The sequence below is a fragment of the Cyanistes caeruleus genome, chromosome 6, assembly GCF_971803275.1.
Source record: "Cyanistes caeruleus chromosome 6, bCyaCae1.hap1.1, whole genome shotgun sequence".
NCBI lineage: Eukaryota > Metazoa > Chordata > Aves > Passeriformes > Paridae > Cyanistes > Cyanistes caeruleus.
Window position 1 is genome coordinate 20,138,036 of NC_141706.1, and position 23,014 is coordinate 20,161,049.

Consider the following 23,014-nt stretch of genomic DNA (forward strand, 5'->3'; position numbering starts at 1 on the left):
GACACAGATCGCCTTGGCTTTCCAGCTAGCCGGAGCAGAGAGGTCTTCCTGGACTGTTTTCTTTCCCTTTTCTGAAACGAATCGAACCTGCTCTGGACTGGGGACTCGGGGGAGCACCAGGAGCTTGCACCCGTGGACTACCAGGAGCCCAGCCTGGGCAGCGGCATTTTCCAGCGCCAGAAGGACTGATAACAGAGCGAACACCCCCAGGAAAGAGACCCTCTGAAGTTTGTCATCTCTTCTGAAGGGTGAGAGGTTTTGTAATTTGATATCATTCATTTTTGTACTGGGTAGTGCTGTGCCTGTGAAATATACAGGTTTTTTCCACTTCTCTCAGAGAAATCTCTTCCCGAACCGGTCGGGGGGTGGGGGGAAAAGGGCCACGTGGGTTTGCTTCCCGGGGGGAGCCCCACTGGAGGTTTTCTCCCAGATTTGCCCTAAACCAGGACAAATACATTCATTGGCGCCCAGCGCGTGGCACGAGAGAGTGGAAAAACCCTGTACTGATTGTATTGAAGTGGCAATTACTTTGTATTGTGATAAGATAAAGCAGTCCCTAGCCATCCAGCCATGCTGCTTGAATTAATAATGTCTTTTGGGGTGCAGGCCTTCATGTGTTTCTGGTCACTAGGCTTTTTTGCGGTTTTAATACCTTTATGGTCCCTTGGTTTATTTTCTTATCCACAACTAGCCCCAGTATTGTCCCTAACACATAGCTTTTACAGTAGAGGGGCACGGATTAGAATAGCTATTGGGCTGGGCCTAGTGATTATGATTTCTAAGAAGTTTATTCAAGTGCTGCAGTCCGTTCCAAATATAAAGGATTCATGGGTATGGTTATGCACCCAGTTTGTTAGAGGAGGAGTAGGGAATGAGGCTTTTCAACCTTTCCTTTCCTTCTTCTCCTCTGAATCGGTCACATCACTATTGGAGAGTGTTCAGTTTCCCCTGAATGTTAAAGAGACCATCTTTCTGGCATTTAATCTGGTAAGTTTCCTCTATACAGTCTTCAGCCTCTCTAGAATGAGAGCTGAGATTTCTAGAGGGACTGATGAGACCCCAGAACCAAGCATGGAAAATCCTGAGTGGGGTGGAGAATGGGAGGATATGGGCCAAATCCTGAAGGAATTTTCTGACCCTGTAGGTTGGGACTTTCCACATGAGCAAATTCTGAATCCAGCTGAGGTGGGGAGATACCTGAAAGAGAAGTGTCAGGATAATTCCAAAGAAAAAAAGATCATTGCAGTAAGCTGGGCCCTGGCATATGCTTATCACACATTGCTGGATACTGTAGGGCAGCAGACAGGAGAAAGGGGACAGGGAGAGAAATCAACAGTTACCCCAATTACTCAGGCTGCAGCCAACCTCCCAGTTACAAAGCTGGTAGCTAAACCAGACAGCAAGCCTCAACCCATGACTGTTGCTACTAGCACAAGAAGTGAAAAGTGCACAGACAAAACCGATTGACCAGTAGATGATGATGATGATGATGCAGGAGAAGGACCCTCAACGCCTCCTGACACAAAACCAAGAGTCAAAGCAACTGGCACAAGATCAGAGGTTTGAGTCCTTTTCCCTGAAAGATCTTCGTGGCCTAAGGAAGGACTACACTCAACGACCTGATGAATCTATAATTAGTTGGTTAGTCCGTCTGTGGGATGCCGCAGGTGAAGCTACAGTTCTGGATGGCACTGAAGCGAGGCATCTGGGATCCCTGTCACACGATCCGGTTATCGACCAGGGGATAATGAGAGGGGCTAACCCTCACAGTCTCTGGGCACGGGTCCTTGAGAGTGTAGCCCAAAGATATCTGTGTGTAAATGATCTTTACATGCAGCAAACACAATGGAAAACCATCAAACAAGGGATCCAACGACTGAGAGAAATGGCAGTGGCAGAGAGTGTTTTTTCAGACGACATACCAACTAAGAATCCAGACTTGGTGCCATGTACATCTGTGATGTGGCGAAAATTGATATGACTTGGGCCACAAGAATATGCATCTGCGTTAGCAATGATGAAACGGGATGAAAGGGAGGAGACCGTGCTGGATATGGCAAAGAAGCTTTGAGCATACGCAGATGCCGTGCATGGTCCCACACATGCAAGAATCGCAGCTGTGGAAACATGTCTGCAGAGATTAGAAGATAAGATAGAGGAGAATCACAAGAAACTTAGAGATGAGATTAAAGAGGACCTTCTCCAAATCTCAGCAGTACAGATCAGAGGTTCTGGCACTCAACGCAAGCATTCCCCAGATCGGGAGAGAAGGTATACCCCACGAGCTGAGCTGTGGTTCTTCCTGCGTGATTGTGGAGAAAACATGAGGAGATGGGATGGGAAATCTACTGCAGCTCTGGCACAACGGGTGCGTGAACTGAAGGAGGAGAAGAGTCACAAAGGAAGTTCCACCAAAAGGGAAGCAGCTCCAGTTGCATGAAGCCGAACTGCCAGGTATGATGATGATGACATGTCTGACCCCCTTGAAAGAACATCCAAGACATATACCAAAGGAAAGGATAACCAGGCTTAGAGGGGCCCTGCCTCTAGCCAGGTAGAGGCTAGGGAAAATCGTGTTTTTTGGACTGTGTGGATTCGTTGGCCTGGCACATCAGAACCACAACGATATGAGGCTTTGGTTGACACTGGTGCACAATGCACGCTAATCCCATCAAGACACGTAGGGGCAGAATCTGTTTCTATTGCTGGCGTGACAGGAGGATCGCAAGATTTTACCTTGGTGGAAGCAGACGTGAGCCTGACTGGAAATGAATGGAAGAAGCACCCTATTGTGACAGGCCCAGAGGCTCCATGCATTTTGGGCATAGACTACCTCCGAAGAGGGTATTTCAAAGACCCAAAAGGATTCAGGTGGGCATTTGGAATAGCAGCTGTGGAGACAGAGGGCGTCCAGCAACTGAACACCTTGCCTGGACTGTCTGAGAATCCATCTACAGTAGGACTTCTGAAGATGAAAGGACAACAAGTACCAATTACCACCTCAACGGTGCACCGCCAACAATATAGAACAACTCGAGATGCTGTGATCCCCATCCACAAGATGATCAGAGAGCTAGAGAGCCAAGGGGTGGTCAGCAAAACCCACTCACCCTTCAACAGCCCCATCTGGCCTGTGCGTAAATCTGCAGGAGAATGGAGATTGACTGTGGACTATCGTGCATTGAATGAAGTGACTCCACCACTGAGCGCTGCCGTGCCGGACATGCTGGAGCTCCAGTACGAGCTGGAGTCCAAGGCAGCGAAGTGGTACGCCACAATTGACATTGCCAATGCATTTTTCTCCATTCCCCTGGCAGCAGAATGCAGGCCTCAGTTTGCCTTCACCTGGAGGGGAGTGCAGTACACCTGGAACCGACTGCCCCAGGGGTGGAAACACAGCCCCACCATCTGCCATGAACTGATCCAGGCTGCCCTGGAAAAGGGTGAGGCTCCAGAACATCTACAGTACATAGATGACATCATTGTGTGGGGGAACACAGCAGCAGAAGTGTTTGAGAAAGGAGAGAAAATCGTCCAGATCCTCCTGGAAGCTGGTTTTGCCATCAAGAAGAGCAAAGTTAAGAGACCAGCTCGTGAGATTCAGTTCCTGGGGTAAAGTGGCAAGATAGGCGGCGTCAGATTCCTACTGATGTCATTAAAAAAATTACAGCAATGTCTCCACCAACTAATAAGAAGGAAACACAAGCTTTCTTAGGTGCCATAGGGTTTTGGAGAATGCATATTCCTGAATACAGTCAGATTGTGAGCCCTCTTTACCTGGTCACTCGGAAGAAGAATAATTTCCATTGGGGCCCTGAGCAGCAACAAGCCTTTGCTCAGATCAAACAGGAGATTGCTCATGCAGTAGCCCTTGGCCCAGTCAGAACAGAACCAGATGTGAAGAACGTGCTCTACTCTGCAGCCGGGATCCATGGTCTGTCCTGGAGCCTTTGGCAGAAAGTGTCTGGTGAGACTTGAGGCCGACCATTAGGATTTTGGAGTAGAAGCTACAGAGGGTCCGAAGCACATTACACCCCAACAGAAAAAGAAATTTTAGCAGCCTATGAAGGAGTCCAAGCTGCCTCAGAAGTGATTGGCACTGAAGTACAACTCCTCCTGACATCCCGACTACCGGTGCTAGGATGGATGTTCAAGGGAAAGGTTCCTTCCATCCATCATGCAACCAGTGCCACATGGAGCAAGTGGATTGCTCTTATCACGCAGCACGCCTGTATTGGTAAACTGAACCGACCTGGGATTTTGGAAATAATTACAAACTGTCCTGAAGGTGAAAATTTTGGTCCCACAGATGAAGAACAAGAGGAAGTGACAAGGGCTGAAGAAGCTCCACCATATAACCAGCTGCCAGCAGAAGAAACACGCTACGCTCTTTTCACTGATGGTTCCTGTCGCGTCGTAGGGATGAACCGGAAGTGGAAAGCAGCCGTATGGAGCCCCACACGACAGGTCGCAGAGGCCACTGAAGGAGAAGGTGGATCAAGGCAACTTGCTGAACTCAAAGCTGTTCAACTGGCCCTGGACATTGCTGAAAGAGAGAAGTGGCCAAAGCTCTACCTCTACACGGATTCATGGATGGTGGCCAATGCTCTGTGGGGATGGTTGGAGAGGTGGAAAGAGGCTAATTGGCAGCGTAGAGGAAAACCAATTTGGGCTGCCAAAGAGTGGAAGGACATTGCTACCAGAGTAGGGAGACTATCAGTGAAAGTCCGCCATGTAGATGCCCATGTCCCCAAGAGTAGAGCTAATGAAGAACACCAAAATAATAAGCAGGTAGATCAGGCTGCAAAGATACAAGTGTCAAAAATAGATTTGGATTGGGAACATAAGGGAGAGTTGTTCCTAGCCCGATGGGCTCATGACGCCTCAGGTCATCAGGGTAGAGATGCCACCTATAAGTGGGCACGAGACCGAGGGGTGGATTTAACTATGGACAGCATTTCTCAGGTTATTCATGACTGTGAGACGTGTGCCACAATCAAACAGGCCAAGCAGTTGAAGCCCCTCTGGTATGGTGGGCGGTGGTCCAGATACAAGTATGGAGAGGCCTGGCAGATTGATTACATCACACTGCCCCAAACCCGCCAAGGCAAGCGCTACATGCTCACAATGGTAGAAGCCACCACAGGATGGTTGGAAACCTACCCTGTGCCTCATGCTACAGCCCGTAACACCATCCTGGGACTTGAAAAGCAAGTCCTTTGGAGGCATGGCACCCCTGAGAGGATTGAGTCAGACAATGGGACTCATTTCAAGAACAGCCTTATAAACACCTGGGCTAGGGAACACGGCATTGAGTGGGTGTACCATATCCCCTACCATGCACCTGCTGCTGAGAAAGTGGAGAGGTACAATGGACTATTAAAAATCACCTTAAAGGCACTGGGTGGAGGATCTTTTAAAAACTGGGAGCAATATCTAGCAAAGGCCACCTAGTTAGTCAACATCAGAGGTTCCACCAACGGAGCAGGTCCTGCCCAGTCTGAGTCTTTACATGTAGTAGACGGAGACAAAGTCCCAGTGGTACATGTCAGAGGTCTGCTAGGGAAGACAGTTTGGGTCAATTCTACCTCGGGCACAGACAAACCCATCCGTGGGGTTATCTTTGCTCAAGGACCAGGTTGTACATGGTGGATAATGCAGAGAGATGGAACAACACGATGTGTACCTCAGGGAGACCTGATCATTGGGTAAAAGGTTACTGCCATTGTCTGTATCTTAAACCACGCAGACACGAAACAGAAGGAAATGTGTAAGTGTTGAAGGTACGAGCAGGTGAAAGATGGTGTTTTGAGTGAGTAAAATGAGAGAGTGGGGAATTCTGCAGCTCTCCAGCATGGGGGGTCTGGATTCAGTAGCTTGTTGTGGGGCTTGACAGGGGCATGATGGATATACTGCTTGTATTTTTTGGGTGGAATGGAGGGGAAGTTTCTATGTATGTAAATGTGTGCAGAGTTAGAATGTTAGTTTTAGCAGTAAGTCAACAATATGGGGATAAGGGGTGGAATGTCCTGGGTTGATTATGATGTTAAATTGTATCCCCATTCGTCCACCTAACCCAGACACAGGTTCTGTATTCTTAAAATTCCATCTGAGAGTAAAAGTGAGTGGAAAAGAAGCACCAAGTCTGTTATCAGACTGTACTTGCTCCCCCCGCATCGGGAGTTTTGACTACAGCACAAACAATACACAGATCGCCTTGGCTTTCCAGCTAGCCAGAGCAGAGAGGTCTTCCTGGTCTGTTTTCTTTCCCTTTTCTGAAACGAATCGAACCTGCTCTGGACTGGGGACTCGGGGGAGCACCAGGAGCTTGCACCCGTGGACTACCAGGAGCCCAGCCTGGGCAGCGGCATTTTCCAGCGCCAGAGGGATTGATAACAGAGCGAACACCCCCAGGAAAGAGACCCTCTGAAGTTTGTCATCTCTTCTGAAGGGCGAGAGGTTTTGTAATTTGATATCATTCATTTTTGTGCTGGGTAGTGTTGTGCCTGTGAAATGAACAGGTTTTTTCCACTTCTCTCAGAGAAATCTCTTCCCGAACCGGTCGGGGGGTGGGGGGAAAAGGGCCACGTGGGTTTGCTTCCCTGGGGGGAGCCCCACTGGAGGTTTTCTCCCAAATTTGCCCTAAACCAGGACAGTTATTATGACTTTTAAAGAGTGTGGAATTAAACCCAACCTGAAGTCAGTGCATAAACAGGACTCAGCCCAATATAAGGAAAAGCAAATGTTCCTAATTCTGCACCAAGCTGTGCAACAGGCTGCCCCTGAGCAGAGAATCTGAGTCATTTGTACTATCTGGCCACCCACCACGCAGGTTTCCTACCTGCTGCTGCACACCAAGGCACACCCTGGCCAGGATCCAACACAGGCACCTGTCAGCCCCGTGATTTGTGACCCATCTGACAGGGGCGGCCAGAGACGCTCTTTACAGCCTGGTGTCACTTCTGGCTGTGTGTGTTCCAGCTGCTGTGCTGCAGAGCACTTTCCTTAGCAATTCACATCAAAGCCTCTACAGACACAAACACATGAGTTTTACAAGTCACTCAGCTGTGTACTGTGACAAAGGTGTGCCTGGGATGCTCCTCACCATTTCTCTCACCATGCCAAACATTGGCATCAGTGTGAGGATTAAGTTCCAGGAGACAGGAACTACTGGCCACAATATTGGTGGGTGACTTTAAGGATTAGGCAGTGGTTTTGAATGCACACACAAGACTGAGCCATTGTTCTTACTCAGCTTTCTATAGCAAACCGAATGCAGCTGAGGTTTTCTCACTACCTAATCAGACACACAGACTGCTGGGTATCTGATGCATGAGGTGTGGGATGAAGAACAGGCTGAAGGGAATACAACAAAAGCCAAAGTATCGTGCATCATTATTTTCCTGTGGCTCCTGACTTCCAAGTTCCCCAGGGAATATGACAACCATTTCCACATCTGACTGTTTCACTTTGAAAGAAATGTAAGCTAGACTTAACTATTTCCTTTCCATATGTGTCTGGTAGATAGATATATCATCAAGAGATTCTTCTCCTCCTCTTCCCCCCACTTAACAGCTCTTGACTTTGTGTGGCCCCTCCATACCAGCATATTGTTTGTGCTTTTTGCAAGAACCCACTTTAAAGTATGACATGTTTATGTAAGAGGCATTGATGGCTAACACAGGCTTCAGCTCAGTAGGGCATTTGGGATGGTGTCAGCGAGGAATGCTCTCCCCTGATTTATGAGCATGTTATAGTTATTCAGGTGGAGTGGCAGGACCTGGCAGTAAGCAGCAGCATATAGATCAAATGTGTTTTAAGTTCATAGATCAGGCTGAGGTGCTGCCCATCACCACAGGGTTGTGGCAGGGGGAGCTAAGCCATGTTTTTAAAAATAAAGCAGGCTCTAAAGACAAGGAGCTGCCTTCAACCTTAAGCCCTACTAACCAAAATCTTAGACTATTCTTACAAACCCAGATTCTTTGCAATATGATGGCATATATGCACAAATTATGAATATATGCAGATTCAGAGACAGATGTTTATGGTAGCCTAAAAGACTGACTTACTACACCATTGTTTCTGCAAGACAAGTCTGATTCACTTGGCTGTTTCCAGATACTTAATCACTTGAATGAAGTTCTTCAACTTTCTCCCTTTTAATCTCCTTTATTTATAGTAGCTACAGGCTGAAGAGATGTTCTTTTGAGGCACATGACTGAAGTGCTCATATTTATAAGCCCATTCAACTCTACACTGTGCCCCTTAAAAACACTAGCTTTGGAGCATCACATGGTTCCCCTGCAGCCAAACTCCATCCCCAGTGTTTGCTGGCATCCTTTCTACTCAAGGTGCTTATTTAACATCTTCAGCTCCCAATTAAATCAGTCCCCTCATTTCCTTCACAGTGTGAATAGCTTTTTGCTATTGCAGTTTGCTCACATCTGCAGTTTGCACCTTTAATTAAAGACATTCAGTTTCATGTTTCCCTTATGCTGTTACACCTTCCTCTGGTATTATCAATTTGGTGACACAACTCTGTAAATCTGTTCATATAGAAAAGCCTATGCTGAATTAACATATCTCCCATGAAGTAACAGGAAAGTTACAAGTCCTGCAATTTCTTAAGGAGGAGGGGAAGAAAGGCAGAAAAACAAGTGCTCCTCAGCATTTTTCAAACACTGAAGAAATTTGACAGGCTGAGAGAGTTGGGACTGTTCAGCCTAGAGAAAAGAAGGCTCTGAGGAGATTTTACAGCATCTTCCAGTACCTAAAGAGGGCTTACAAGACCTGGAAAGGGACTTTTCATCATGTAATGGCATGGGAGGAATGGTTTTAAAATGAAAGAAAATAGGTTTAGATTAGACATGAAGAAACTCTTTACTGTGAGAGTGATGAGGCACTGGCAGAGGTATCCCAGAGAAGTGTGAATGGCCCATCCATAGAAGTGTTTCAATGCCAGGTTGGATGGGGCTCTGACCAACCTCCGTCTAGTGGAAGATGTCCCTGCTCTTGCCAGAGAGGTTGGAATGAGATGATCTTTAATGTCCCTCCAACCCAGGCCATTCTGCGATTCTAAAACTCCTGCTGGTTTTTGAGTGAAGCCACTTCTTTCTAGGAAAAAAGGTATGTTCTTTACCCATAAAAGCCCATTTAATAATTACGTGAACCTTTTGCTGCTGCTCTCACAATGCCAGTGAAGGTAACTTGGCACACATGATTTCAAGTTAGGGAGTTACTTTTCTCAACAGTCAGCGTACAAGTGATACATCAAAGTCTTTGACTGTTGCCTTTACCAATTCAAAAGTCCTATTCTCTTTCCATGAAGAGAATTTCCACACACACATTAGGGTCAATAAACAGACTCAGAATTCAGCTCAAACTCCCCCAAACACAGCCTGAGACAGCTCGATGTTCTGTATATAGCAGTCATACACACTAATGACTAGCCCATGGAACATTCAACCATTCCACCCAGGTTTCCAGACAAGCACTTCATATTTACACAAATACAGGATGATTAATATCCAGACAGGCACTACTCAGGCAACTATAGGGAAATGCTAGCATAGTCAAAACCTGAAAGAAACTAAGTATTTTAAACAGACTCATGATGCAAGACCCAGATCTTGGTGCACTGGAACATACCTGACTGTTTTTCTGCAAGACTTTCATCTGCTAGAGATCAGGTTTTGGAAATTGTTTTTAACTTCCTTTTCACCATCTACAAATCCAAAACGGTAAATCAAGCTTCCAGAGTCAGTTACATTATAGGCATAGTAAGAGGCACCAGTTGTCATATTTCCTTATATGAAAAGAAACCCAAACCCACCAAAAAAACCCCACCCCAGCTAAACATATCCATCAGAAATGACCTTGTATTGATTGCTTATTACTTTAAGACAAAAGCACCTTTTAGAGGCTCATTACTGCTCTGTTAACTGTTAAGACAATTTCTCCTCTTTCCTCACCCCCAGAAGAAAAATGTCAAGAGGCAAAGCCTAGAAATACATTAGATTGCAGGGGCTATCTCACACCGATTGAGGTGAGTAGAAGCTTCCCTAGCTTCATTCTGTTTTATTTTATTTGCTCCAGCTTGAAATACAAATGAAAAGTGAAGCTTGAGTCCCAGCCATTCTAAATTCATCTAAATATTATCTACCAACAAAGTGAGAGTAATCAAGAAACAGAAGTTAATTAGTAAGAGTCTATTTTCTTGAAGAAATACAGAATTCCAATGTTTCTTCCAATTTGAAGTTCTTCAAAATAGGCAGTGTGTTACACTATTTTTTTTCCTTGCAAATGTTTTTATAGAAGTCTGAGCTACTGGAAGAGTAACATGAACCATTTTAGGTAGCTAAAGAAAAGAAAAAAGAAAACAATAACAAAGAAAATCCTTAAAACCAGACAAACAATTTACCTGCAGTAATGATGACACTGAATGCCATGCAAAAGGGAAAAACTGCTCCCCTTGACCTGCTGCTCCTGCTGCTTACACTTTGCACTGAGGGAAACTGACTGCAAACTATTTGTATGGGTAACTCTATTTGTAAAACTTACCAGAGAAAATAAAGGCTGTATAAATCATTGTGTTTGAATATTAGGCTGCATAACTGGGGACTACATATACAGTATTGCATGGATGTTTCCATTTATTTCTAATAATTAATGGGTATGCAAAATTAATGGGGTTTAAAATTAAATTGTGTCCCCAGACCTGAGGTTCATGGGATCAAACTCATATTTACCCTTTTAGAAGACATAAATAGTGATAGACTAGTTTTTAACTGACGTGGAAGAGAGTACAATAGTCTGTGTGGCCCATCAGGTAGCAGCCATCATTAAAATTACCTTGGGCCATCAGGCATTTCTTGGATAAACACTGTCAGTGCATTATTCAGGTTACATTGCACCAGCTTTTAAGGAGATCTAGAAGCTGAACAATCTGGAGAGGCCCGGTGAGCCAGTTACTCCCACAGGACTCACAACTCATCTCCAGTTGTTCTGCTCCCATTCTCCAGTGGGTGATGGTGTGGTACACGGCCAGGTCATGTCAGACTGGCTGGCAATCCCATTTTGGGTCCAGACTGTGGGAAAGGAAATCAAAGTTTCCTTTTTTGATCTATTGAAATGCTTTTAGCTCCTTTCAAATTTGTCATAACAACAATACACTTAAGGAATAATCTAATGCAGGCTCAAACCTCTGCTCAGTACAGATTGCTAAAAATGCCTGTCACAATTTGATATGCTATACTGACATACTGCACTTTTTTGTATCTTTTTCATTCCCTTATGGTGTATAAAATTGAAAAGTATTACACAAAGTAATAGCTAGCCACAAGTGAGACCGCTAAACCCACAAATCTAGATGTACAGTGAATACGATGTAGTCAAAACTAATTAATTATTCCATATCCATCACCATTCTGCCATTACAAAGTTTGTTTCCCTTCCTCTCAAGGGCTTTTCTCCTTCAGTCTACAACATTTCTGACTCCTTTCCACAGACGTACAAATTCTGAGTTCTCTTACATGAACCTAGGCTTCATCCCCAGGCTGAATGGTATAATTTCCATGCATGTTTATCTGAATCTCTTGCTGTTTTCTTCCAAAGGATGTATATATTTGGTTTAGTCCTGGAGATCTGAATCGAACAGAAGTTCTCAGTATCTCTTGGATGTGGCTTTGTAGGTGTCTGCTGCTCCTGCTTCACCTTTCAAGCCCTGTTCTGAGCAAGGCACTGCAAGTGCCTTCTTTCAGTGTCTCCTCTCCTCCTGTTACAGTGGAGGGAGCAGATTTGAGCCTTCCTCTGGGCCCTCTCCTTCCCAAGCAGAGGCCCAGGCATACCCGCAGAGGCACCACACTAAAGGCAGCTGGCACTGTCTGTCTCCCAGCAGCAGGGCATTAATAACCATTAACAAAATGCTATACAGTTCCAACATGATGTCAGTGGTATTAACCTCTGTCATTCCTTTATCAGCACTCGTGAATGACTGCTTTTCCTTATTTTTTTTCCTTTAAAACTTACCTCTGAAATACTCCATAGAAGTAAAACCAACAGTGAATAGCTTTTATTACATAGAATAGCTTTTAGTTTATTACAACTTAGAATATCATTTATTTTGCAATTTTGAAAATGGATTCTCAGTTATCAGTACTATGTTGAACAACAGCTGAATTTCTCATTCATTATTTTTTTTTACCAAGCTTTACAAAAAATAAACCAAAGCAAAGCCTTCATACCCTGCAGACTTGTGAGCATTTTTGAGAGCTATGAAGGATTTGCCACCTATTAGAGAAAATAGGTGGGAGAGATTTGGGAATTTTCTGGAATGGATCGTTTACGAGCAGATTACACAGAACTGCTGTATTACAGCAGTTATGTGGTAATTATGCTATTTCTTTCAGGATTATGAAATATGAGTATCTTTTCTCAGTTCAAACTAGTAACCAGAGCAGAAACTATTTCTTTCAAATGGTATGTTCATAAAGCCTCTATAACCTTACAGTACCTAGGTATGCATTGTTTTTTAGCTTAAAACAAAATAAATGCCAGCACTATAAAGAGATGAGATAAAGTCTGTAGGAAGAGAGAGCTGGTATCATTTATTGCAGTAATACAAGCAACTGGAATAAGATACAGTTTTCCATGTATTCAACTACATTTATATTTTTAGATCACTAACAAGAACACCCCTGTGATGATTCAGAATCAATATGCCTTAAGATGATTTGAAAGACTGATGGATTTTCAAAACTGTCCTTTTCTTTTTACAGATTAAGAAGGACATGTTTCCTTCCATTGCTTATATACTTTGCTATTTACTGGCAGACTCCAAGATATGAGAATGCCTAATCCACCCTCAGTTTAAGTGCAGTTACATCCCCCCTATCTCCACCAGGGCTTTAAAATGTCCACTTTATCACACTAAAATCTTCAGTTCTAGAAAATAGGTTGGGGTTCACAGATAAATGTTTGCATGGCAAACTGCTCCTGCCCGTCTCCATGTCTATGCTCATGCCTAAAATCTATTAATAGGTTTAGGGTGTGGATGTGCAAGACCAGACTGTGAATGCTTTGTACTCCCATGGACTGTATCAGTCACAAAATGCAGTTATTTCTCCAACTTGGGTTCAATGTGTGGGTTTTGATTTATTTTTTTTCTGACAGTTTTGGCTTTGTTGGGTTTTGGTGTTTGGGTTTTTATTTGGTGTGGTTTCAAAAAAAAAAAAAAAAGGGAAAAAAATTCTTTACCTCTCAAAAAAACCATAGAAATTCATGTAATGTAGAGTTTCAGTTGAAAATTAAAATAGGTTAGGGAAGATTTGCCACTTTTGGTGCCTGTGGGTAGAGTAACTGGTGCCAGTGGAATAAAGGCAAGGATAAAGCCATCTTCTTGAATGACATGGCAACAAGGGGGACTGCCACCAAAACTAAAGCCTGCTCCAAGGCACCTCCGTACAAACCATCATGAGGAACATTTCAGAGTGAGGGAGCTGAGAACACAGTACAGGCACTGCAGTCGTGTGGAAGCGGGTGACAGGAGGGAAGGGATGCAGTGTTTGCAGTCCTCCAGCCCTGCTGCAGACCTCCTGAGGAAGTGCATGCTTCAGGTTAAATCAGGTCTTAGAGACACCCTCCAGCAGGCAGCCAGCAGCACTTTGGTGAGAGGCAAATCCGCATCCCTGTGGAAAGGGCAGAAGACTGATTAATTTAATCCCATGCTCTTCCTTAGAAAATATAGTAAGAGATAGTGAGGAGTGAAAATTACACAAATGTACCAGTTTCTTCTTCCTTCTTTGGCAGAGGAAAGGAGGAGCAGATTACATATTCCCACCCCTCCCCTGACCACAGCATTTAGTAGAAGGGGGGCAGAAGGGCTTTTCTGTAGAGCCTTTGCCTTTGAGGCAGCAGCAGGGCAAGAGTTCAGTTTTACGACTCTTGGCCCCAGCACAATTTACCATTTACAAACTAATCCTCCTCTGCTGGAGAGCACAAGGCCTGCTAAAGCTCTCATGTCCAGTTCTCTGATTCTCCATTGTCCACAGTGACAGGAGAAGCTGAAGACCTAACTGGTGTGTAATTCAATCGCTGTCCAGGCTGTGTCACAGCACAATGCTCTGCTTGTAGTGCCACGGGCTGAGGCAGCCAGCTACTGTTATGCCCCGCAGCAGGTGTGAAGAATGTCACTGGCTCTGACTGTGTGCTGCCCCTCTCTCCAGGTCCATTGCTGACACTCTGTTCACTCACCACTTAAAGGCTGTTTTCCCTACTGGCAGCAAGCTAATTGTCTGCTCTCTGGTGAAAGGGCACTCTTAGTATTTTTGACCCTGGACTGGGAATTCCTGCACAGCATAACATGGGCCTCATATAAAGTAAATCCTTTTGCTCTCCAGATCCCCCTAAACGTGGAAGACTGCTAATAAGCTCTTTATTTCCTTAGTCTTAATCCAGCAGTTAGTAAATTATTCTACCACACCCAAACTGTTTCACTCCATTGTTCTTCACCAGACAGGGCATTGGACATTGTCACACATCTTTTAGGATGGTTTAAATCTTTGGTATCTAATTATGTTTTAATTAGCAAAAGACAGATGCTTCAAAAAATTCTTATCAACATGTAGGTCAAAAATCTCTGGAATACCAAATTAAATGTGCTGCCACACATAAATACAGGGCCGTTCTGAAAATGGTATTTGGTTTGGTTTCTAGCAAGAATTTACTACTCCATCAAGATTTGAAAAGCTGTACTTTCATTCATCCTGAGTTCAAGGAAGCTGAGGATGAGAAGTGCAGAGGAAGGAGGCAGGGCAGCAGCTGCCACTTGATCAGTGCCATGCTATCAGGCAGATAAGGAGGCAACACAGAGCTATTGCTGGTACATCCACGGTAGCAAGTCAGAGGATGGCTCCCCTCGCACAGAGCTACATCACACACTGGTAACAGTTGTGTGTGGTGTTTCTTTCCACATGCAACAGTGACTTGTCCAAGGGATGTGAGAACAGAAGAAGCACAGAAACACCCTACTCCTAACACATCTCTTTCTTTAACAGCCATGAGAATTTAATTCCTACAGTTTCTGGTACTATTTTCCCAATTCCTTTATTTTCATAAAGAAGCAAACCAAATAGCAGGAATGAAGCAGGATGGAAGAGCTACACTGGGACAGAAATTTTATAGGCCTGTACAGCTGCAGATTTTCATCCAAAAGAATAAACAGCTGAAGTCAGCTGAATAACATGACCAACCCAAGAAACAAATAAACCAAAATGGAAAAAATTTCCCTCCCACCACATAGGTAACTTTAAATCAATATATTTGGCTATCTAGACTATTTCTGTGTAATTCTATACATGAATTATGGTTACCAATCTTACCTAATCCTGTAAAGGGATGAAATACTTTGTCATACTTGCAATTTCTGTGAAGGCAGTGAGCAGATGAAGAAAGATGATCCAGCTTCTTACCACTTGCTACAGAAAAGTTCATAATATTCATTATTCAAAATATGAATTGGACATCTGTACTTACAATGTTTAACAAGTCTTGCTTAGTGTTGAAGCCAAACTGCTCATTTCACCCATACTCATCTACTGTCATCATCGACGGCTGATTTCCAAACATGGCCAGACACCAGTTTTCATGGCAGGGGTCATGAGACATTCTTGCATCCTGAATCAGGATTCAGCAATGCCATGTACCAAGCCTTAGAAGCATGCAAGGCATTTACAACTGAGCACCTGCGGAAATCCCATTTCCTGACAAAGAGAGGCCTCCGATATTCACGTTTTCTCCTACTCTTAGGCTATGCTGTAATGAAATCTGGCCTGAATAATCCTTTTATAGCTGTATGAGGAAGTATCCTTGCTTAGCATTACCATCCTTATGGAGGTTCAGTGGAAACCTGGTTGAGCAATCAGCAAAGATACACAGAACGAGAAGTCTGGCTGATGGGATATGATAAAAGCCATGCACAGGACAGGGACACAAAGTGAGCCTATCAGAGAAAGTGGAAGGACTCTGCTAACTTTAATGAATACAGGTAAGAGGATGGGACCCTAAGGAGTCATAATGAACTTGGTGTTAATGCCGACAGTGACATATGCAGACACAACCAGGGAATGCATGCTCCTGGAAAGGGAGGCCAGGAGCACTGTTGCTAACAGCATGGGAATAATCAGAGAGTGCAGGACTGCACGGGAACCACTGCCAGCTCAGTGACAAGAGTTGAAGGGGAATAAATTGAAGGAATGCTGGAAGGGACTTGGAAAGGGCTGTTTGTGACACCAGTGATGGAAATTACTTTGAACTTTGAAATTTGAAATTACTTTGAGCTTATCCTGTGAGATTCCCTGATCTGCAAGGTACTCCCCATTACCTCTTGCTGTAGGCCTGGGTTGCCCTTACACCAAGCTGCCCTCATCCCTTTGAAGGTTGTGATTGTGTTACTCCACAAAACCTGCATCCTTGTCCTGTTCCCATCACTCTAACCATGGGCTGCTGCTGCTTTATCTCTGACACAAACTATCTGTGCCCCCTCCTCAAACTCTGACCTCAAACTCCCAACCACCACATTTCCATATAGCCCCAGGTCATCCTCTCTGCCTCCATTCCCTGGCACTGTTCCCTGTAGCTGCTTCGCACCCAGATTATCTCTGCTTTTGTTTTCCTTCCTCTAGCAGTGTGAGTGTGAAGTCCAAGATACCACAGGCAGCAGGCCATTAGCCTGTGCACTGCTCTATACCCAATCTCAGTTTTGCTGGGCCACTCACTGAAGCTTTAAACCAGTGACTACAACCAGCTCTGCTGGTCTTTAGCGGTCCCTCAGCCTCTTTTTGGGAACCATAATCCATCATGGTGCTGGGCAGGCTCAGTGGATGCAGAGTGACAGCCACTGTTCCCTATTTCTACAAGGAAATGCTAGAACAACTTTTGTCTGCTGGGTATAAAAAACAGATCTCCATGGCACATTTCCCTTCCTTCCTTGCTGCTGATCAGTCGTTCCTCTGGGTCCTTCAGGGAACTTCCCCCCACCCCTTGGCTGTGACAGCAAACATTCAAACAGCATTCAAACAGCTGCTCGGGCTGGATGAAGCACCTGCTCTGGGCAACAGCAGCTGGAGTTCGTTTTAGGTCCAAAGGGCCGAGGCCAAGCAGGCTGACCGCATGTGCTCTAATCCAGTATCATCACCAACTCCACCAACAACAGGTGCCCTTTGAAGAGGGAGGGAAAAACTATCTGAGGAGGAACCAGAGCTTTATAAAGGACATTATGGGCCAAGTCCTCAGCTGGTACATGCTCAGTTAAAGCATGTACCCTCTTGAAGTTATATGAGCAATGCTCACATACAAGCAAAAGATTTTGCCCACTCTCAGTACTACTTCTCTTCTGTTTTTAGTTTTCCTAAGGATTTTTCACCTTCTCTCCTTGCTCTGCATTTATCTTCCATTAATAAAGAAACTTTCCTGTCCCTTGCTTCAGACCAGACAGCCCAAAGTCACAAGCGACATGTCCCAGGTTTCACCATTGTCCTGTGTACAGGTAACACAATCTTACCATGCATCCCTCAGTCCTGCTCGAGTCCTGGGTTCCAGATTATGAGCCTGCAGCAGCAGGAACAAGGGCAATTCCATTCTGGAACAAATCAAACTAAATCCTATCAGGGTCCATTAAGAGAAGTCTTTCAGCACAAGCATCCTAAGAATTGTCATGCACTTGTTCAAGCCAGTGGTCCCTGTAGGACAGAGCAGGATTTCAATGTATGATCCCTACAAATGACATAGGAAATAAAAACCAAAACCCTGTCAGAAACTATTGGCCAAACTGTCTCCAAGGGAAGTTTGATTCTCACCTCATTCTGCTGAAAATTTGTTTACCATCCAATACATATAAATATCTCTTTAAGTCCTAGTGTATTTCTGATAAAAACCTGAACTAATGAAAGCCTCTATGTTTTCTTCTTTTCTGAGTCCTGCCATTCTGAGCTGCAGAAGCCAGTTCTGCAAATCTGGTCCCACTGCAGTTACTCTTGTGCTTCTTTCTAGATAACCTGGAAGTTCTCTGGAGCCTGAGAATAGAGCTGGATTCACAGAGATGGTCCTACAGAGCATGGCCAAAAGCACTCTGCTCACACCATCCAAGTAAGAGCAGGATTTCCAAATTCCTGTTGATGCACTATCGGAGGAAAACATGACCTTGCTGCAAGTTGCTCATGTGAACCAGTCACAGCCTTCATAACTTCATATTCCAGAATTTATTTTCCTAAACTATGCATCTTTTAATTCTTGACTTTCCAGGATTCAGATTTAAGCCACTTTTCCCTCAGGACCACATCTCAGTTGGGTTATATTACACAGAGAAACAAAGTGATGAGAGACAGTTGGATGAACAGAGAAACAGCACAGGCAGAAAAACCAGTTTCCAATCTGTAACAGTTCCTGACATCTCACCTTCAAGTATAGACAAGTGTAACCTGTACTGTGCTGGCCAGAACATTTCAGTAAGCCTCCAAGAACTTCCCTTGACAAATACCACAGTACAGGTTAGACAATTCCACACCAAGGATGGAACAGACACTCAACCACACGAGAACCTCCAGTGCTGGAAACATATTCTCAGCTGCTGCAGACTCACACATTCACTTTGAGGCTTTAACCACATCTCCAAAGCTGGAAAACACCAGAGCATGTACAAATACATGCAGAAGGCAACACTGCACATTTGTGCAGCAGTTTTGTCCATATACGTGCCTGAGGGAACCACTTTGCACCCCTATACTGAATAGTAGAGATACCTACACATTCCTGCCCTTCCCAGCCAAAGCAATAAAACACTGTAACATCTGACAGCACAGAGCTCTCCCTATCCCTCTGAATCCTTGCTGCTGCTTGCTGTCACTGGGCACATTTCACGCAGGCCAGCTGCACAGGATTTATTCAGCCAGTTTTGGAGTATCAAAGCTAACTTTTTTTTTTTGTCTTTGCCCCAGGCAGGCACTTGGTATGCAGGATTTAAATCAGAGAACAAAATGTTCTGTGAAATTTATAAATACTCAGTCCAGTAAATTATAAATTCTTAAAAAAAAAAAAGAAAAAAAAAAAGAAAAAAGAAAAAAAGAAAAAAAAAAAGAAAGAGATAGCAACTGGAGTGGTTTAAAAATCAAAAATTAAAGCATTTCACTGCATCACTGTGGGTAATGCCACTGTGTCCTAAAGATCAGAATAAATAATTTCCCAATATTACCAATTAATGGTGCTGACTGCTTTAAGTGATAGAAGCCAAACACACTCTGAGTTCTACCTTATAATTCCAGTGAAATCAGGAGAATGCTCAATTCAACAAGTGCCCTGCATAAATACACTGAAATTGAAAAAACAAATTGTTTGATCCTTGCAAACTGGCAGAGAAGACTTTGCCTGGGACATACTGCCACAAACTTAATACAATCTAACACCTATCAAAGTAAGATTTTAAAAATATATTTAAAGATATTAAAATGTAATTAGGCAGAAGATGATAGGGAAAGAGATACCCCAGGGATTCACAACACTTAGACAATACAGATGGCCGAAAAGAGGTGCTTTGACCAGAAAGCAGCAATAAAGGGTTATTTGTGACTGGAACTAGAACAAGAATTACTTCATTGGAATTAAGCATTGCCTTTAAGGTCCATGATGTTTGAGTGAAATTATCCATTTCTGCTTTGTTTATTTACCATCATGGGCTCCATCTCTATACAGAATTTAAAACAAACATCTAGCTGATGAATGTTCACATTAAAATTTCAAATCTCTTTTTTCTCAAGCAGTTTCACCTGGACTTTGAAAAGATTCTTTTACAAAAATTATGATTTGTAATTTTTGGTGACTATGAAAGCCAAAACATTTAGAATAATTTCCCCTTCATCTGCAAACATTTCACACTCCTCTTACCACAACTGTGGCTTTAATTTCCTCTCTTTCAAGCCAAGTAGAAAATGGCATCAGTCAAACCAGTTAACTCCCAGGAGTCCCTGTACTCCAGAATAAGGTTCTTCTGGTACTATCAGGGACTCTGTGAACATTATCAGTAGCATACAGGAGCAAGACAATAAATGGTTTGTGGACCTTCATTCCTTGACCACAGTTTACTTCTGCTAGCCCAGATATTCTGAGTATGTACAAAGTGCACCTGCTCATGCAGACCTCAAAGAGGTCTGATGTCCCCTCAAGGGCCACCTGAAACACTGAGTGCACCTCCTGAAGTTTACACTGCCTGGAAGGCATTACCTGGTCACTGAATTCAGATGGCACAGCCTGCACACACATACAAAAAAGGCTCTGCCTTTTTCAATATGTCAAGTCTTATTTCTCTCATTTGTCTTAGAGTAAGTACAGATTCTAACCCACAGCTGTGGAAAGGAAGGTAGGATAGAAAGGCAAGTACACAAAGTATACAAATTATGACTGACTTTAGGCAGTTTGGCATTGCACAACTCCCTTATGCAACACATTGCCTGGGGCAAGCCTCATGTTTTCAGAAATTCCACAGAATCCCCTTAAATATACTTCAGTGCTGAGGCCCTATGCCTTCCACCTGCAATTACTGACTGGAATTGTGATATACCACAGACAGATTACATGGATGAGCCTTACATTTACTGGCCTATGCTTTTTTAAATGTGACCTGAAATAACAACTGCAAAATCTCAGAGGCAGATGAACCCCGCCAATTTATGGAAATTTACTCCTATGCATAGCCTCTTTAGAAAAATCAAAGGGGCACTATCACCCAGTGAAATACACTTGAAATGAACAGTCCACTTAAAACTCAAGTGTATTTATAAGAGCAAAAATGGAGATGGGAGGGCCAATGTTGCTGGCCAGACTGGAGCTTACTTAGCCAGGCTGCTAGTCCTCTGCAGCCATCAGGCTGGGAGCACAGAATGCCCCTGGGCTCCAGCTCTCCCTTCTGCCTCTGCCCAATCCCAGCCATGGCCTTCCTCAGTGCTGCCAGAGCCTGGGCTCCTACAGACACGGGTGAGCTGATAAGCTGAGTCAGGACATATAATGACTCTGTAAATACAAGGAGAAAAGGTGAACAACTCAGTGTAGGTGATCTGTCAACATTTAAAATTGCAGAGAGATTGGTAAGAGCTTAAGAGAAAGTAGTGAGATACAGCTTCTAGACATAAGCCGAACAGTGGCCACAGCCCAGCTTGACCTGCAGCCCCACACATGTAGGCAGTCACAAAAACACAGCCACATGCAGCTGGACTTGAGACGCTACGGGAAAGATGAAGGCGGCAAATGCAAACCAGGCTGGGGCACAACAAGTGACAGCACGAGTCTGTCAATGCACTTGAGATGCACTTACATCTTCTAGGCTTGACTGCAGAGCTACACACAGACCCTGTTAGCATGGAGCTTTTCCTGGGCTCCAGAGAAGGGAGAGTGGAGCAAAGGGAGAGGAAGAGTGTGCCTGAGCACTGTGGTTGTGCAGCAGTGGGAAAGAGCTCCCCAGGGAGAGAGAGAAGGGAGGGGGACCTGGGGACCAGCAGGAGGGTAAGGGCTGGTGGTACAAAGCAGGATGTGCCCTGTACACCATAGCCCCAGAGCAGCTCCCAGCTGAGAAGCAGTGAAGGCTGTCCATCTCCAAACTGCTCCTGGAAGGGTCCCATGGTAGGAGCAAGCATTAATTACAGATAATCTAATTTAAATATTGAAGAAAAGAAAATAGCACTAATTAGAAAACCCTCCTATATGTATTCTGTGACACAAGGTTAAAGATAAGCTTTGCTTCCCTTTCAGAAACTCTTACAAGTTTGTCTCCTATGTTAGCTTTAGAACAGCAGAGATATGCCTGTGGGCTGTGTGCAGATTCTGTTTGAAGGACAGATTTCAATCAGTAAAGTTTCAAATAATTCTATATACATCACAGTGTTTTATGTTATCCAACATTTGGAAAGTTCCTTAAGGAAGAACTTCATTGTGAAAGAAGAGAGGCAATAAGCCAACTTTCATATCTGTGCCATGCAGACTTGTGCCAAGCCTATGGAAACAAACTGCCTGAAATAAAAAGATACAACAGAAATAAAAAGTGTTACAACTTTATCAAGCTATTGAAACAACGTGGGAAAACTCAATGGAGGCAAAAAAGACATGGCTGTTCCCAGTGATGGGAACATCCTTAAACATCTCATCTGGCTTCAAACACTGCAGTAATGGATGTTTGGCAAACACAAAAATCTCAATGAAAGGAAGAAATCTTTGAGACTCTAGAAAAAGAAAGCAATTGAAAACTAAGATTTGGAGTATTTGAGGAGAGAGACAAAAAAAGGCATTTAAAAAATTACTTCCAAAATTAAAAGTTAATCCAAGTATTTTTCAAACAGAATTTCATTATGGTACTTCATTTTATTAAACTGAATATATGCAAAATACATGCAGATCTGGCACAGTATAGTAATTTTCAGTACCTATAAACCCAAAATAGAGGCTTCTGTCTGCTCCGTTTGACAGCAACAAGACTGACTTCAAAGGGATTAGGCTTTATTTTTGAGCAATTCTTCTCTTGTACCACTAAAATATGCTGATTTCAGAGCACTACAGCAAGCTAGCCTTTGCCATTTGCTCAGTGACAAAGAGACAAAAAGTAATTTCCAGAATGTCCATGTCACAGCCTGGTCACAACACTGTTGTCTCCCCGGAGCCATCTTGTGTTTTGCCGATGAACACTTTTACTGAAAGTCAGTTTAAAAAGGTTATTTTGCTATGCTTATTTAAGTAGTAACATCCCAAATTTCAGGCTTCTTTTTTAACTTTAATGAGTCATACAGTGCAAAAAAACCAACAAAACAACTCAATCTTGCTGGCTTTTCCTCCATGGATAAAGGAAGTAAAAAAGAGTGGGACTGGATAAAATAGTGAGATGAAGCACCTGTTGAGACTAGAAAAGCATAAGAAAAATGGGTTAAGGGACTTCCAGCCCAATAAAAGCAATTGTGAATTCACAGGTGTTCATATGAATCATTCT

At 43.8% G+C, this 23,014-nt stretch overlaps 1 protein-coding gene, 1 long non-coding RNA gene and 1 pseudogene across 4 annotated transcripts in view; 2 read left to right on the plus strand and 1 right to left on the minus strand.

The window, feature by feature from the left end:
• LOC147652496 (uncharacterized) lies at positions 1-22,078 on the plus strand. Its single transcript, XR_015288617.1, has 2 exons — positions 1-248; positions 18,046-22,078. It is a non-coding gene; the product is annotated as an uncharacterized LOC147652496 (long non-coding RNA).
• On the plus strand, positions 510-2,485 carry LOC147652497 (uncharacterized; annotated as a pseudogene).
• LOC111930812 (uncharacterized) overlaps positions 12,574-23,014 on the minus strand; it is a 24,835-nt gene continuing 14,394 nt past the window's right edge. For 2 of the 3 annotated variants that reach the window (XM_086895344.1, XM_086895343.1), the window contains 2 exons: positions 15,378-15,473; positions 12,574-13,685 (listed from right to left, as the gene is read on the minus strand). The gene's annotated coding sequence lies outside the window, so the exon portion shown is untranslated. Of the gene's footprint in view, positions 13,686-15,377; positions 15,474-17,557; positions 17,636-23,014 lie in introns of all 3 variants that reach the window. The other variant, XM_086895342.1, reaches the window with a different exon arrangement.